Genomic DNA, 9,564 nt, shown 5'->3' with positions numbered 1-9,564 from the left:
GGGGATGAGCTTGCAATTAGGCATGTCAAAGCATTGAAGCATATCAAGAGCATACTTTTGCTAGAGTATAAAAACCTCATTTGAAGACTACATAACCCGTAGGCCCAGAAAATAGTGCAGAAGATAGGGATTTGTCATCTCAAATTGCTCGATTTAAGCTCATTGAATACCTTGAATCATAGAGAAAGAACTACTTGTAATAATGAGATCATCAGCATGTAGCACAATTATCAAAAGATCAACCCCGTGACACTAAATGTAAATGGTGTGGTTGAAATGACAATAAATGGATTGTGAACCAAGTAGAAAGGAGTATGTCTTCTCATACCAAGCTTGAGGGGCTTGTTCAAGACCATATAAGATAAGATAAATTTATTAATGTCCAACAAGAGACCAACGAGGATCTAAGGGATTGGAAATAGTACAAAGGGCAAAACACTAGCAGAGGGAGCACCAAACGATGTCCGTAGAAAGAACGTGAAAGCAAAACAACAAAAGAATCAAGAAAAAGGAATATCAATAGCTAAAAACTCCTAACAAGTGAGAAGTAGTCTAGAATGGAAAGGTGGACACTGGGACAATCATGTACTCTGGAAGGTCGCCTATGAGGTCTACTAGAGGGACATTGCCGAGTGTAATCTCTGCGGGGTCTCATAGATCTAGTGTGAACCGAGATATTGCAGAGAGGTTGCTTTAATCCTTAGGCAGGAACTGTAGGACTAAAAAAAGAGGTGATGAGTTGCATAGGAGTCGATGTCGAGCAAAGTTGGAGTTGTATAGTGTGCTTGCAAAGCTGCATGGTCTTCTGAAGGTAGAGTGCAAGATAGTGTTGGTCAATATATCTGAAGAATGAGGGAAGGAATCGACACTTTCTGAACAAACAGTAGAATCTCCCTCAGATCTTATAGTAAATGGGACAATGAAAAATAAAGTGAGACTCGGTCTCGACCTCCCCGAGGTGACCAAGTCGACAGATCCTGTCCTCCCTACCAATCTGGTGATCAGTTTGAATATGTAGCCGATGAGATCCAACCCTAAAAATCCCAAGGAGATGTGAAGAGCATGAGTCCAACAATGAGTGAGGTACCAGGGACGTAAGATGATCCCATCCTGGATATCAAGAAAGTGCTTAGCATAGAAGGTCATGTAGAAATGAAGCCCACCGAGGGGATTCCTCTAGGTTGTGATAACATACTATCTATAGATGTCAAGTCTAACATGATTATTCAACTCCTGTTGAGGTAGAAGAAGATGGGCTAGAGCGTCTAGAGAAAACTAGAAGGGGGGAAGACGATCCAAACTAATACCAATCGAGCCCAAGAGAGTAGAGACCTGGGTGTACCAACAATGAGACCTGTGACCAGAATCTGAACCCGCAACCTCCATAGAGGAACAATAAGCTAAGTAGGAATATCTATGACAATTATCGGAGGAATCAATGAAGCTTCAAAGCCAGTGAAGAAGCCAAACTAAATCAAAGATGACTGAAAGGGTGACCACCAAACTCAGCTAGAACAATGTTGTGTGGTGTGAACCAGTGACATCTGAAAGGGTGACCACCAAACTCAGCTAGAACAATGTCATGTGGTGTGAACCAGTGACATCTGATAATGCATCGAAGGAAAAGAGTTTGGACTTTCTCAATAGAAGCCCAGCTAGACTCCAAGAGGGAGGGCCCCCAAACAGTAGAGTCATAGAGGACATTTGGCTTGACCAGGGAGTCAAGAAGATACATCTTGGTTGTGGTGTCCTAGAAGTGGTGTCGAAAACACTGTCCCTCAAGAATAGCAAGGTATCTGAGCCCCTTGTTGACTCTGGGCTACATGGCTGGTCTCAGGTTGAATCAAGGTCCATAAAACTTAACCCCTAAGTAAGTATATGAAGAAGCAATCTCGATCTTGGTACCCTGGAAATAAAAATGGAATGGGATGTCTTCAAACAAGTGAAGACCATAACCCGAGTCTTGCCCAAATTTACAACTAGCTCATGTGAATCACAAAAAGAGGCCAAGCCATCAAGGAGCCATTGAAGACCATCGAGAGAAGATGCTAGGAGAATCACATCATCAGCAAATAGGAGAATAAAGATCAATACCTGACAGAGATAACAAACATCACTAGGGAGCGAGCAATCATGGAGAAAAGCCTCAAGCTCATTGATGTAAATGCCAAAGAGAGTGGAGGAGAGAGGACAACCCTGTTTCACCTCAATAGTGCTCTGGATAGGATCAGAGAAGCCTTGTGGAGTCCTAAATCTGCCCTCAACACACTCGTATAACCTCATATTAGCTGTAAGAAGAATCTCTAAGATCCCAATGTCCCTAAGATGCAAAAAGAGAGCCGCCTGAGTAACAGAGTCGAAAGCTTTGCGGCAGTGAACAAAACAACAATAAACTTTCATTGAGTGGTGGCGAGCCTCCTTAATGATGGCCCGTAAAGTCAAAATGTGATCAGTGGTCTAAAAATTTGAACGAAACCCAGCCTGACCTTAAGCCCGACAATGTCATTGATCGAGCTCACTAGACAGGATATCGTTCAACATAGTCGCATAGAGTTTGGTGAAGGTATGCCCAACCATTATAGTCTTGTAATTTCTAGGATCAAAGGCTGGCCCAAATTTATGGATTGGATAGTTAATATGTTGTGACCAAGAGTTAGGGAAGCTGACACAAAACACTCGATTAAAGAGCACTATAAGAAAGGGACCCATAATAGAGATACCCAACTTGAAGAATTTAGCTTGAAATCCTTCCTCATCTGGAGTTCTGCTACTGTTCATAACTCTAACTACCTCACTAATGTGGGAGAAGGAGAAGAGGTGACAATGGGTGGGGGGGAGGATGATATGGAGAGGGGGCTGGCCAGGAATATCATAGAGTGTGGAGGTGTGGGAGGCAAGGGAGTGAAGAGTGAGGGGGGGGGGTGTGGCGAGGAAACATGGTGCTCTAAAAGAACTTTGGGGACTGGAAGAACATGGCACAAAGAGACTTACACTGCAATAAAGTGAACTTTCATTTCTTATGGTGAAGAAAGCGGTGGTAGTTGAGCCTCAATTGAGAGGAAGAGGAGGAAGAAGTAGTGGGTGAAGTAGAGCAAAGCATGTGATGAAAGGATTTGCAGTCCTCATCGAACCATTGGTTCATGGGACAAGACCTGTGAGTGGAGTGAGGGGTGCGCAAGGAGGTGTAGTGGGGAATGGAGAGAGGGGAAGATTCCCATAAGGTGGACGCAAGTGAGTGGAACATGGAGGTGACATCCCCGGAGTCGAAGAAGGGGTCCTAGGGGAGAATTCATTTGAGGTGATGAATGAAGAACTCTGCATCATCTAAAAAGAAGTGCTAGCATGGGGAGAGGGAAGCGGGGGGCAAGAAGAAGTGGATAAGCAAGGAGGAGAAGGTGTCAGGGGTCCCTGAAGGGTGATGCTAGAGATGTGTCCTACACAAAACCTTGAGGTTGCTCCATATAAATCTCCTCATGTAGATTTCCATGCAAGAAGACACTCTTCACATCCATCTAAAACATTGGACAACCCTAAGAAGCTGCAAGGGAGAGTACAAGGTGAATAGTGTTCATCTTGGCAATAGGAGAAAAGGTCTTAGAGTAGTCAATACCCTCCACCCGTGAGAATCCCTTTGCAAAAAGATGTGCCTTGTATCTATCAATCAAACCATCTGCAACATACTTGTTATAGTACACCCACTTGCATTGAACCAAATTTATTCCTTTAAAAAGAGAACAAAGATCCCAAGTGTGATTCTTCATGAAAGAAGAGTACTCCTCATCCATGGGCCTATCCCACTCAAGGTGTCTAGTTGCCTCTAAAAACTCTAAAGGATCAACCGAAATGGACTGACTCAAAAGTCCAATACTAGATGTTTGAGCATGAGTGTGACGAGTATCTGAAGGATCACCTTCCAAAATACCAGCTTCCTCAACAATAAAATGAGCCTATTTGGGAAAATGTGAAGTATTTGGTGGTGGTGGTAAAAGAGGGTCATTGTCTATATCATTCTCTAAAGATATGGAAACCTTGAGAGGTGAAGAGGAAGTAGCAAGCATTGAGGAAGAAGTTGGAGTTGGAGAATCAATATGAGGAAAGTGCTCATCAAACTAGACATCTCGCTTAAACAAGACCTCTTTGGAATCAAGATCAAACTACCTATATGATTTCATATACTCAGAGTAGCCAACAAAAATTAGTGGTCAACTCTTCCTCTCCATGAATAATTTCCCAAGCCTCATTGCCAAAAACTCAAAATGTAGAAACGTTAAGTTTGGTATGGGACCAAGTCTCCTCAGGAGTCATATATCTTAGTGCCTTATGAGACATCTGATTTTAAATATAGTTGGCATAATTCACTGCCTCTGCCTAGAAATAAGATTGCATATCTCAAGATTGTATCATACAATTGGCCATCTTCCATAAAGTTTTGTTCTTTCTCTTAGTGACACCATTTTTTTGAGTGATGTATTATTGACCAATGTAACCAACCACACTCAATGCAAAAATTGTGAAAGACTGATTTACATACACCCCCTCCACATCATCTGAGGGTATCCTCCTAATAGAAATTCCATACTACTTCTCAACAAATGTCTTAAAGAGTTGAAAGGAATCAAAGACATCAGACTTATACTTAAGAAAGTACACTCATGTACATCTAGATAAGTCATTAGTAAATGTGAGTACACATATCGAGCCCCTGAAAAGATGGAGTTGGAAAGGACATGAGATCGTTGTGGACCGACTCCAAGGGTACCTTAAGTACGTGTGACTTTTCCAATAGGAAAGGGATCCCAATGATGCTTGTCAAGAACACATCTACAACAAACACCATATGTACAAGAAATCGGTGGTAACCCAATCACAAGTGCATGCATACTCATTTGATGTAAATATATGTAGTTGACATGGCCAAAATGCTCATGCCAAAGTTTGTTCACTAATTTTGCATGAGCAATAAGAGAGACACTTGAATTGTATAAACTCTCAAAATCATCAAATCTATATAAGTGATACTTAGAATCAACACTCCCAGTAGAAATAATCAAATCAAGATCATAGAGGTCTTGAATAACCATGTCATGTGGTGATAACTCAATTGTCTTACCAAAGCTAGAATGACAAAGATGATAAATGAAAAGGAGGTGCATAGAAATATTAGGAACCATAAGAACATCCTAAGAGAACCACCATCCAAAGAAATAGTACCAAAACCTGTAACTAAAAGTTGTGCAAAGTCACCAACTACAATCTGTGAAGTGACACTATGAGGAAGCATCATGTGAGTGTGTCATATGGTGTGAAGCATCAAAATCAATGATCCATTAATCAGTACAAGGAAGAGTACATGCAGAAAGAGCATGTCCCTTTCCTATATAAGGAGGAGGTGGCTTCAGAGAAGTAATGTGTTGTTGCTCCATGACCTCCTAAAGCCTCTAAACGTTTCCAAGCCATGGAAATTGGATGTCCTTCCTTTCCATAAAAACTGCAAGGATCACCTGTAGACTTCTTGGTCTTGGAGGAAGACTCACTAGACTTAGAAGTTTTGCCTTTCAAAGTGGGCTTTCTTGAATCAAATTTTGGAGATGACTTAGAGGAACTCTCATTGCCAACTAAATTTGATCTAGGCTCCAGTTTTGGTCATTGCTTCCCCTTTGATGGTTGGGTAACCAATGCCTTGTTCTTCGATCTTGTTAGAGAGTCCAACTGTGTAAGCTTGGCCTGTTTTAGTCAATCGATCACAAAAAACCTCAAATGTAGGCATGGTAAATGTAGGACTTAAGATATCCATAGTGGAATGAAAGGTAGATGATAAAATCTGAAAGTTCCCATGAAGCTTGACAAAATTAGGTAAATACACTCTTTATCAGTCTTAATTTTTGCACAATTATTTAGCAAAGATCTCTATTGTTTAAACTTCATCAGAAAGTCCTCAATAGAGGTGAAAGAGTCAAGTATAAGTCATGTAATCTAAGCCTCAATCTGAAATGCTCTGAATTCATTAATGGTACCAAATAAATCATTAAACTTGGTGCACATCTCACAAGGACTATTACACCCATCAAGATGAAATTATAAATTATCTGAAATATGTAAGGAAATCAAACCCATAGCCTCATCCATCTTATTTCTATGTTGTATAACCTCAAATAGCCATTGCAAAACTTGTTGAACAACATCTAAATATGACCACAACCCCTTGGATCTAAGAATCTGAGTCAAAAAGGCTATCTATGCATGGTAGTTGTGTGGTGTAAGGTCATGCAAAGAAGTGGTATCGACCATTTTGGAGTGTGTTGAATGTGTGAAGTTTTGGTTTTATGAAGTAAATGAAAATAAGCAAAGAAAAAATTCACCCACAAAGAAATTTAAAAAAAACCCAATAGTGATTCATCCAGTGAAAACGGAAGAAGCACTAAATAGCTTCAGATAGGATCTTGCGTACTTGATAAACTTTATATGAGAAATAGTAGGAGATCTAAATAAAGTGCATGAAGATCTTTCCAACACCTATTCAAGTTTGAAAATTAGAGTAAAACTACTCAAGATATGGCCCCCAGAGTGCAAAAAAACTCATTTGACTTTGACTTTGAAAAAGGGCAACCAAACAAAAACAAAAGTCAAAACTACCTGCACTACTGCGATGGGCTCAGAACCAAGTTTCTAACAATATCTTTTTCTGAAAATTGGAGTCTTTATGTGCACGTTATTGGCAAAAAACCACATGGTGCTCCTTATGGGCCAAAAACACATGAAGCATTGATGTGATGATGATGTCAACAATTTGATGTGTTAAAATTGGTAGTCGTATGGCTGTCAAGGTAGAAAGGACTTGCTTATGTGTTATTGTTGACTAGGCATCTCCTGATGTGGCTTTGTTGATTGAGCATTTGATGATGTGGTAGGATCCTACTTTGTAGCTATGTGGTAAGGTTGACTAACCTATGTACCTTAACTGATACACATCCTTTGTTGATGTCAACACATGTGCATGTGTTGGTACCTTGGAAATTACACATGCACCTTTTCAATAAGTATTTTTTTTGAGTTCTTTTAAGTGCTTTCTTTAATGTAATAAGGCCTACCTATTTTGTGAATTTTTTTTTGTGGTTTTTTTTTTGATAAAAAAAATAATTTTCTATTTGGGGAAGAGTGCTCAAGCTGCATGGCTTGGGGGCAATTTTTTTTCCTCACCAGTCAACTACGTCCAAATTAGACAAGTCTTATACAAAAATAGGGGTTTTGGGGTGCTACAACCAATAGTGAGGTTCCTGTGGGCTCAAAGTGGTCCAATAAATAGGTAACCCCCTATAGCTAAATAATTCAATAAAATTGTGATCCGTCTGAGAAAACACCTATTACTCTGAAAAATATTCAAAAACCAAAATGAGCTGCAGTAGGTCAACACTCTAATACCGTGTAGAAGTTGTCAATCCAACTTCATAAGGCCAAAATCACTTGCATGTAAAGATAATCTATCACCACGAAGAATGAAATAACAAAGCAAGGGTTTGGACTCTAAAAATATGAAAGATAATATTATTAGATCAAATTACAAATGAATAAAATATACAATGATCAATCCTTATAAAGGAGATCGAGTGCTCTAAAATAAGAAACTCTTAAAAAGAAAGATATTTATTAATTAATATAATTATTAAACTTCACTAATGCATAAATTGTTATCTTAAGAGAGAAGTGAATGTAACTTAACAGTCAAGTCAAGATGACTTAATAATTAAGTTACAACTTTATTCTAATAATAATAATATGAGGATACTCAAAATTTTGTTAGCTACAAATTGGGGCCCTTTAAATGGAAAAATGACTTGAAAATTGACCAACCACAAAGACAAAATACCAATTAGAGGGAAAGGAAGTGCCAAGAGTCAATAAAAGTCTTAAACTTAATGTTAAAAATTCCCTACAAAGCCCAAAGATCATTTACATAAATATATTTATTTAAATGTAAATTAAAATAAGACGAAGGCCATCTAAAATTGTAGGTGACATAAAAGACAATAAAGTATAAATTTATAGAATTTATTTATGCAAGAAGGGGACATTAGCACATAGAGACATTAATTAAATAATTGTGAAAATTACTTAATTAAACATAAGACAAAATGACAAACTAATCAAAATAAATGAAAAAGACAAAAAAAAAATGGTTAATGAAAAATAATTCAAAATTGATCAAATATAGCTAAAATTGATGAATGATACAAATGGAAACATAAAATGGGAGATAGCGGCGATCACCATCTTTAGTTATCTACATTTTTCTTTTGTTTGAGATGGTGATTTCAAGTATTGTTTTACAAAAAAATCACTTCAAATGACATGACTCAAACGTAAAAAGCTCTAGTCATTTTTGCCCCTCTTTGAGACAACGTAATTTTGAGTGTTTTTTCAAATAAAAAACACATTAAAAGGGATGACTCAACATAAAAAAAAACTTTAAGGGCGCCCTCTTGGAGAATTGGGCAAAATAATTTGAAAAGAAGAGGCCTTTAAAAAAAAACCAAAGAACACAAGACAAATACAAATAAGATTGACCGAAGAGAAAAATAAGGCAAGCCAAAAAAGAAAAGAAAACCAACATGAAAGGCCATGAGTAAAAACAAAAGGAAAAAAAAAAAGAGAACTCAATCTTTTTTGTTCATTATTAGTGCATTGTTTTTCTTTTGTAGCCTTTTGATATAACACATTAGATTCATTGTATTGTGACACATATTAAGTTAGAGTGATCTTGTAATCCTTTTTGCACAAGAGATCAAACATAATGTACACAAGAAATGCCCTAATATACCCTAAAACATATGCTTCATAGGTTGAGGTAAATGCCCCATAATTTCATGAGAACATCCAACAAACGTAAGACAAAATCAAAATAAAGGACCATGAATCATCTTGGTCACTCTCACCACTCAATGTTATCTTGGAGAAGCATAGGTACATGGTGAAAGATAAATTTAATGACAAATAATAAAAAATAAATCTTGATCACTCTGATCACTCACTAATATCCTTGAGTTGCATAAGAATATGATGCCAAACTATAATTCAATGAAAGGTAAAACTTACTAAACGAGGCAAACCAACAACCGGTCAGATCTAATTTCCAAATTTTATGCTTTTAAAATAATGATAATAATAATTATCAATGTGCCTAGTTTGAGAAAGGAAACATCTTATATAAGACACATGATAAGATAATGATGATGTTTGGTTTTGGAAAGGACACACCTCGTATAAGATAAAATGTTGACAGAAAAAATCACAAAAGACCGATTAATGATGATTGATTGATGAGGAAAAGTTTAATTAAACTAATTGTTGACATGATCATGTAGGTTTTCTATCAATGCATAATACGCGAAGAGTAGTTTTCTTTCTCTTTCCATTGTCTATGAAAAGGTTTGTCTTGTTGCAAATGACAACTTATTGAAAATGAAATGACATTGGTTTCAAAAAATTGATACTTTATAGCTTTTGATTTATAAATTTTTTATTTTATTTTTGGATTTTTATGATTGTTTAAGTTTTTTTCCTTTTTAG

The sequence above is a fragment of the Cupressus sempervirens genome, chromosome 5 (assembly GCF_028749045.1).
Source record: "Cupressus sempervirens isolate cs-2001-9-10 chromosome 5, ASM2874904v1, whole genome shotgun sequence".
NCBI classification, from domain to species: domain Eukaryota; kingdom Viridiplantae; phylum Streptophyta; class Pinopsida; order Cupressales; family Cupressaceae; genus Cupressus; species Cupressus sempervirens.
This window is presented reverse-complemented; position numbering follows the sequence as displayed.